Here is a 9,305-nt window from a genome sequence, read left to right on the forward strand (position 1 = left end):
ATTTAAGTGAACACTAGAGAACAAATTTTTTCTTCATTATCTAACCAAATGGACCTTACAAATTCTGCCTCCTTCTAAATCATTGCTTTGCAATAACAACAACAGCAAAAATCACAGCAGCTTTCTTACATGTAAATATTCAACTGCTTCAATAAAACGTCGCCTCTGTGACTTAGTGGCCTTTTGAGACTTACCCGTACAATTGCCTTAAGACCCATTTAACTTGTTAGGTGTATCAGCAGTTTTTTCCTTTCTGTTGCTGAGTGGTGTTTCATGGGAAGGATTCATCACTGTTTGTAACCATTTACCCATTGAAGGGTATTTGGGGAGCTTCTAGAGTTTGGTTATTACAAGTAAAGCTGCTATAAGCGTTCATGCAGAATTATTGTGTGAAAATTGATATTTATTTCTCTGAGATATATGGCCGAGAGTGCAATTGCTAAGTCATGCAGGAAATCTATTTTTAGTTTAAAAAGGAATGACCAAACCATTTTCTGGAAATCTGTACTTATAGAAAACTTCTAAAAATAGAACTAGGAGAAACTTTTGGACATCTAGGATTGGGCAAAGACTTAATACCAAAAGAAAGATCAATGAAAAAGAAAGATTATAAATGAGACCGTATTGTTATCGGAGAAATGCATGGATGGCCTCTCTACTTTGCTGGTGAGGGTGGGATTCTTGGGGCACCTCTGAAATAAGAATTTCCAGAGGCCCCCACGGGAGGATGCGACGTGGTGGAAAGTTCCGTGGGTGTGGAATTGCTTCCCTTGGTTAGCCAAGTCCCATTCCCCTTCCTCCAGTCCTGGGAGAGCTGCAGCTGGGGACTCAGCCGAGCTGGGAGCAGAGCAGGGCCCACCGTCTCCACTCCCCGGGGGAGCTGGTCCAGGGCAGAGAGCAGGGCCCACTGTCTCCACTCCCCGGGGGAGCTGGTCCAGGGCAGAGAGCAGGGCCCACTGTCTCCACTCCCCGGGGGAGCTGGTCCAGGGCAGCATCAGGCCAGCTGCTGTCTGTCCGTCCGCCCGTCTGCCCATCTGTTGTGTGGGGTCACAGGCTGTGAGCCCTGTGGGCGAGTGCAGGGGGCCGTGAGCGCACCCCCTGCAACAAGAGTTCCAAGAGAGCAGGAGGCTAGAGAGTGACTCCTTTGTTCAGGAGATTAACCCTCAAACCTTCCCCACTTCCCATGGCCACGCCTCCTCCGGCCCAGGACCTGCTCCCAGTTGTGACTGACAAACCCCCTTCCTATCTGACCCACACTTTCCTGGGCTTGCGTCTAAACTGCAGCTTCCTGGCAAAGCTGCCCAGATGGCGTGCCCATCACATCTGGCCTTCCCCTGGCTCCTCTTCAGTTACTCATGACTGGATTATTACAATGGCATCATTACCACATTTAAAAATACCTGCTCTGGGAAAGACTCTGTTTAAGCCACAAAGCTATGATGACCATTGATCCGATTTTACTTGTACTGGACTTATTTACTTTTGTAACATACTTGCTTCTTTTTCCAGAAAATACAACTCTAGAAAATAACCTTGGCCTCCACTCCCACTTTGCCCCGTCTTTCATAAACTAAGCAGCCAATAAATTTAATGCTTACTTATTCTGTATCTGTTTTGTTTCTACCCTGTTATGCTTCGTTATATTTTTTTTGCCTTTAATTAGATCACAGTCTAATAAGATAAGAGAGGTTGCCTGGCTGGTGTGGCTCAGTGGTTGAGCATTGTCTTATGAACCAGGAGGTCATGGTTCAATTCCCAGTCAGGGCACATGCCCGCATTGCAGCTCAATCCCCAGTATGGGGTGTGCAGGAGGCAGCTGATCAAAGATACTCTCATCATTGATGTTTCTATCTCTCTCCCTCTCCCTTCCTCTTTGAAATCAATAAAAATATATTTTTTTAAAAAAAGAAAAGAGACTCAGAAATGTCTACTGGATAAGAGATATAAAATGATGTGAGATTTGGCTGCATAAAAATGCTGTGTCAGCTAAAACTAAATTAGATTAAGAGAAGCATTTCAAGAAATTTAGAGATATCTTAATAAAACTCACGAGGAAAAAAATAAGTCATAAAGACTAAAAAGAATGAATTAGGAAGGTTTCGCTTAATCAATATTATCTAAATTACCCAATTTACTCCTGTGTGTTGGTAATTCATGACATTAGCAATGATTCTTGTGAATTTTTCATGGGTGTTTTTAACTTCCCGCTGTAATCAGAATCCTTTGGCATCTAGTGGAGAAGGGGTTGAGCTGGCAAAAAGGGGCACATTCCCGCCGTCATGGAAACCTTGGTGCATGTAGACAGCCAAATACCTTCCCTCCATATACGGCCAGGGCTTTAAGGAAGGGAGTCATTTTTAAACCATCAAGTCAAAGTGTCTCTCTAAGATAAAATTACTAACACAGATCACTAACAGGGAATGGAACAGCCTGAGTGAAGGCTCTTTACAAAACTTCTAAATGCCATGTCTCATCCAATTGTGTTTGTACTCCCACAAACTGATCTTTTCAAAATGACTTTCCTTTTTTATACTTCTTACCCGTTTTTCACTCAGTTTTACTAGAATAGACTTGCTGTGTAGGCAAGTGCTACACTTCCTTTGGTGTGATTCCTCTGACTCTAAAAGAAATGGCACAAAAGCGATGCCATTTCTCATCACATTAAAATAATCCTAAATAACTGTTCCTCAATCATAGTTTCACTTTGAGAGTATCAGGCGAGTCTGTAGGAGAGTAAGACATCACAGTGGAGCTAATATCAGTTTCCTCCCACTCAGTGACTTTTTGTGTCATCTACGATTCGTTTAAAGAAGTTAATTCAGGCCTAGCATTGATTCATCTGCTCTCTTAGCAATGGCTGAAGATACTCAATAAAGTCAACGAATTGGGGTTTTTACCCAAATTACAAACTTTAAAATGTTGTACAGAAATCTGTAGCAGAGATGTGATTGTCCCTTTGATGGGGATTTACCTACTTCTTCATGGATTTGCTTATTTTCAGGCATTTCACATCTGATATTTGACTCACGCTGAAGGACTATATCTTTCCAAAACATTACTGAGGATGCTTAAAGGGAAAAGTCAATGAATATTTCTTGTGGGTTTGAATGGCTAAAATCCTTGTTTAATAATATATGTTTTATTATTCAGAAAATAATAGATTATGTTTATTTTCGAATATATATTGAAAAAATAACTTCATAGTTGCCTTTGTGGTTTTCCAATATGGGGGATCAGGAGACAACACAACAGATTCAGATATTGGCATCGACACAATGAGCACCTTATATATCAGCAACCCTGAGGGCCCCTCCCCCCCACACACACACTCCCCCGCTAGCTCTGCACTTACCTAGGGAGTTCAAGGGTCTGAGAGCAGCAAGAAGGGCCCACATGGAATGAACCAGCCCTTCTGATCAAGCCTCTTCCTGCATCACCTTTGGTAACGTCACCTGAATCAGAACGCTTTAAAAATGTGAACTTGTAGCCCAGCCAGCGTGGCTCAGGGGTTGAGCGTCAGCCTATGGACCAGGAGGTCAGGGTTCAATTCCCGGTCAGGGCACATGCCCTGGTTGCAGGCTCGGTCCCCAGTAGGGGGCGTGCAGGAGGCAGCCAATGGATGATTCTCTCATCATTGATGTTTCTCTCTCTCTCCCTCTTCCTTCCTCTCTGAGGTCAGTAGCAGATAGTAAACATTCTTTGCATGTGCTTACCTTTCGTGTTGATGTTGTTCTCCTCATGCAATGCTGCGCCCACATGCGGGCATGCTGCCTGGTGCGGGCTGGTATCGCCTTATCTCAGCTTCCACCGGCTGCCATGCCGGGATCCGGGTTTTCAATAAGACCTTAGGTGATTTCTGTGTACACGGCAGTTGGAGGAGGACTATTAAAACTTATTCAGCAGAAAATTGCTTCCCCAGATAAAGTTTTTTGATTGGCAGTTCATATAAGAACAAACGCTATAACCCTTTATCTTATAAGAAAAGCTGTACACTGAGTGGGGAAAACTTAGCGTGAAATTTCATAAAATAATCACCACAAGTTTAAAGTTGTAATATGAATGTGTTCCTTCTGAAAAGCATATTTAATAGGTATTAACATTGGGCTAGTTAATTTAATATTCAAAATGTACAATCAGGAACAAAACACTCTACAAAGCTCTTTCGTGATATTATAAACTTTAAAAGTACTAATTGATTAATCATCGAGTGAAGCCCATTTGATTACTGAAGTATTTCTTGAATCTATTACATTCTGTCCTCTTCCAGAGCGGTTTTTATTGCTGCTCACAGAAGCCATGGTAATTATCTGTCCCATTTCCCCGAGTCTGGACTCCACGTGGAGCCCATAATCCCGGGCGCGTCTCCGTCGCCAGCGGTTTCCGGATGACGGCCTGGTTGTCCAGCCCCTAGATGCCATCCCTCCAAAGTTCACGTCCCATCCAGGTGGCTTCCTGGGGCATCAGAAGCTCATCCCACTGCGTTTGCACATTTTAACTCCAAGTCCAATGATTCATTACACAGTCGTCTCTCCCCACTTATCTTTCCAGCAAGTGCCTGACTGCCTCCCTCTTCCTCACTGAAATCAATGTATTTTTTTCAATGCATATTTAAGACAAATTCTTCTTTATCACATTATTTTTTCATTATCTTCTTTGCTTCCTCTTTCCATGATAGGTGAGGAGCAGTGAATATCTAATATTCTTGAAGGTAATACATAGTTCTCAGGTATCATATATATTACAGGTGCTTGCATTATGTTTTTTCTAATATCGTCGATGTCGAATACATTCAGTTAAAATGAATGGAACATACACATGCAAAACTCGAAAGTGTCCCTGATTTTGAAGGGTCTTCTGAATGAAGTGCTCAATCTGCCTTTCAGACTTTTCCTGATCTGGTTAAATGCCATTTTTATTATTTATATTTCATTTATTTTCACCTATAATCAAAGTACCCTGCTTGCTGTTTTCTCTCTCTTGCTTCCTTTTCTTTAATGCCCTGCCTAGTTTGTTTCATTGCAACATGTTCTTAAACTCCCTTGTCCAAATCCCTCTTAGATATTTTTTTTCATTCTCATTCATTCTCAATCTTAGTTGAAATTTGAACAGTCATCTTTTAAAAAATTTAATCATCACCCAAGGACATGCTTAGAGAGAGGAAGAGAGAGAGAGAGAGAGAGAGAGAGAGAGAGAGAGAGAAGCATGAATGAAACAGAGAAACTTTAATGAGTTGCTTTCCGGATGGCCCCCTACGGGGGATCGAACAGTAACCCAGGCATGTGCCCTGCCTGGGAGTCGAACCAGCAACCTTTCGTCACACAGGACGACGCTCAACCAGCTGGGCCACCCCGGCCAGGCAGAGAGACACCTTTGCACTAGCCTACATGTTAACATACATGCTAAATCCACCGTGCCTGACAGCCGAAAGCTTTGAGATATGTTTTTTCTGCGCAGGAACGATGTCATGTCCTTCTGCCTTTGAGACCTCCTGTTGATGTCCGTAGGTTACTGTTGATGTCCGTAGGTTACGTCAGCAGGAGGTCTGCGAGTTTTGTACATGTTACTCTCTCTGGAGGTCTTCACTTCTCTTATCTGAGTTTCTACCTCGTACCATATGTACCATATGCTTTTCTTTAATTTTCCTTACAGCACAGATCTGCTGGCAATAGATTTTCTTAGTTTTCATTGGCGGAAAGTCTTTGTCTTCCTTAATTTTCCAAGATATTTTTTTGACTGTAGAATTCTGGATTGAGAAAGGTTTCTTGTTTTGTTTTATTGTTGTTTTGTTTTTTTTCAGTATTTTGAAGTCACTCCCTTGTCTTCTGGCTTACACAGTTTCAAACGTAGGCCTGCTATGTTTCTTACCAATGTTTCTCTGTATGAATTAGTCTTTTTTTTTTTAATTTGGGTACCTTCAATCCTTTCTCTGTATCTTTGATTTCCAGGAGCTTAAATATGAAATGTCTAGCGGGTGTGTGTGTGTGTGGAGTGCACTGTGATCTGTGATTCATAGATATGAAGTTTGATGTCTTTTTCATTATTTTTGAAAAATTCTCAGCCATTGTTTCTTTAATTATATTTTCCTTCCTGTTTCCTCTCTTTCTTCCGGGATTCTAATCATATACATGTTTTAATTGTCCCACTGATTTTGAATGCTCTTTTTTATTATTCTCTCTTTTCTTCTGGGATTCTAACCATATACATGTTTTTTTAATTGTCCCACTGATTTTGAATGCTCTCTTTATTATTATTATTAATTATTATTTTACAATCCTTCTCTATGTAGTTCAGTATGGGTAATTTTTATTGATCTGTCTTTAAGTTTCCTGTTTTTTTCCTTGACTATGATGAGACCACGTATGAAACTTTCAAATAATTCTTTATCTTTGTTCTGCAGCATTCATTTCTAGCATTTCTATTTAACTTTTGGTATTTCCATTACTTTCTGAAATTCCCCACCAAATTATGCATATTTCCCACCTTTCCCACTAAAATGCCACACATTGTATGTAGCAGCAGTTATTTAAGATTCTCCGTATTGTAGTTCCAACATCTGGTTCCACCTGGGTCTGGTTTTATTGTTTGCTTTGTGTCCTGAAAGCAGGTTGACATTGTGCATTGTGATTGTGTGTGTGTGTGTGTGTGTGTATGTGTGTGTGTGTATGTGTGTGTTATTTTATTTTAGTGAAGACATTGAATTCTGGACACAGAACAAAAGAGACTGAGTCAGAGAACATTCCGGCTCAGGGAATACTTTTTTCTGTGAAGAATATCGTGGGGATTTAGTCAGTCTGGTCCAGAGTTGAGATGGGCTTGGATTTTGTTTATTTTTGTTGTTTTCTTTGGGGGGTGGGGGTTGTGTTTGTTATGGTTACTGTCAATGCATCACTGCCATGAAATTCCTTTAGAGTTACCTCGTGCAGCTAGGGACACTAAAATAATTTTTAAAAAATGAATGTTTCTGCTTAATCCTCCCTGTCCAGTCTTCCATGTCCACCTTTGTCTCAGAGTGGGCCTCTGTCTATTCGTGTGACCTTCCCTGTGGGGTAGAGACTACTGCATGCTGCATCCTTTTACTAGGGTTCAGGATCTGAAGAAGGGGCCATGCACAAATGAAAATGTTATATAAGAAATATGAATTTAGAAAGCACTGGGGGAAAGGGGTGTCTCTTTCGTGAAGAGCACACCGGAACTCTGGCAGGTCCACCTTTTATTCAGTTTTAGATACACATCTTGCCCTCAGTAAAGCATGGTAAACAGGTAGCAGATAGACCATTTCAAGGGTCAGTAAAGATCAGTAAAGATTTGCTTTGAGGCTACCAGGTCAGGAAATTGCTTCGAGCCATCGCTATCTCAACACGGAACAATCAGTGCATAGATTTAGCCCTGCTAAAGCTCAAGGTTCATCAGCCTTCCGAGTTCCTTGATGCACTCTCATGATAGTATTGACAATGGATGGCCTTTCTGCATCTCCCCCTTTTTGTTTTCTTTAATAAATCTTGAAAAGTTTATGCCGTCTGTAGGGCTTGAGTCCTTTTAAGACTCTTCATTCCACATTTGCAGACTAGAAATAAACATATAAGAACAAGAATGAGACAGACAATAGTGGTTATGCTAAGAGGCAGAGGTAGGGAGATCCAATGAAAAGGACTGAGTTCTTTCATGTCCTTTTTAAATTGCTGCCGGGCATCTAAGGATCTAGTTTGCAGTAGGCTCCTTTCTGGGTTATCAGTTCTTTATGTGTCCCCTTCCCAATCACTGTCCCCTGTGACATGACAGCAATGATATTCGAGTTCTGGATGGTGGACAAATGGTGGGCGATGACAATGCAGGTCCGACCTTCTCTGGGTTTGTTCAGGGCAACCTGCACCGTCACATAGCTGATGACTGCCAGCATGGCAAGGAAAACGTTCTCAGGTGTTCTTGGGGTTTTGGTCTCCTCACAAATTCACTCAGCGTTCTGGACCGTCTTCTTCACCATCCCCCCGGTCATCTCTGGACTGTTTGTCGTCTGTCTCATTTTCCTCCCACTCCTTATCTTCAGCGTGTTGCTTGGGGCTACTGCTCTCTGTGGCTGGAGTAGTCGATTGTCTGCAGCCACAGGTACAGGGTGAGGCTCCAGGTGCAAGGTCCTCATTAGTCTGGTCAGTTCCTGTCTCAGATCCATGTTGAAGTTTAATATTCCTTGCAGCAATCCACATGGGTTTGGAGGAGTTTTCTGGAAATACACAATCATATCCTTGACCAAAGGTTCACAAAGGGTCAGGACCCTTCCATAAACCAGACTCAGGATATTTCTACTTAATCAAATCATTTTTCTTTGGCTTATGCTGACACCAGTGTAATTCCATAGGTGTCTTGCCATCAGCATTACAAGTGAAAAAATTTAAAGTAATTAAGGCTTGGTGTAGTCTACTTACAGGAGATTTCTCCATTACTGCGTGTGACTCTGTTAGTGACAGGTTATTGGGGAGGCATAGCTGGAATCTTCTGAGGTTCGTCATCAGCCTTCATTTTAGGCTCTATTTCCTGCCCAGACAACTAGCCAAGGATAAAATCAAGGGCAGTCCTTGGTGATTCTTTACTTCTTCTCTTCAGTTGAATATCTACTTCAGTCGGCCTGGGGACTGAAGGATCCTGGGTTCAATTCCGGTCAAGGGCACATGCCCAGGTTTCGGACTCGGTTCCCAGTAGGGGGCGTTCAGGAGGCAGCCGATCAATGATTCTCTCTCATCATTGATGTTTCTATTTCTCTCTCCCTTCATCTCTGAAATAAATAAAAATATATTAATATAGATATCCTAATATATATAAAAACAGGGTCTGTCACGACCGACCAAAGGCTCCACCAGAAGTCAGTCCTGCAGTCTGCCTCCAGTGCAGGTGCAGCGACCCAGCCCCAACTGCCTAGGGGGCTGCGGATCAGGCCCAGAGAGAGTCCCGAAGAGAGAGGCAGGATCTGATCTGCAGCCTCTATGGCAGCTGTTGATCAGCCGTTGCTTCTCTCTTTCTCTTCTGGCTTCTCCAGCAGCCACTGCTCTGTTTCTCTGAGGGCCTCCATGGGGGCTGCTGATCAGCCCTGCCTCTCTGATCAGGCCCAGAGATGCTGACTAGCATAGAAATCGACCAATCAGAACCAAATCTGTGTGAACTGTGAGGAGCCAATGGCTGCCTAGGAGGTGGAGCTTTTGATGCTGACTGGCATAGAAACCGACCAGTCAGAACCAAATTGGCCAGCAGGGGAGGGCAGTTGCGGGTGAGATCATGCTGGCAGGGGAGGGCAGTTGGGGGCAAGATTAGGCCAA

Source organism: Myotis brandtii, unplaced genomic scaffold (genome assembly GCF_000412655.1).
Source record: "Myotis brandtii unplaced genomic scaffold, ASM41265v1 scaffold221, whole genome shotgun sequence".
Taxonomy (NCBI): domain Eukaryota; kingdom Metazoa; phylum Chordata; class Mammalia; order Chiroptera; family Vespertilionidae; genus Myotis; species Myotis brandtii.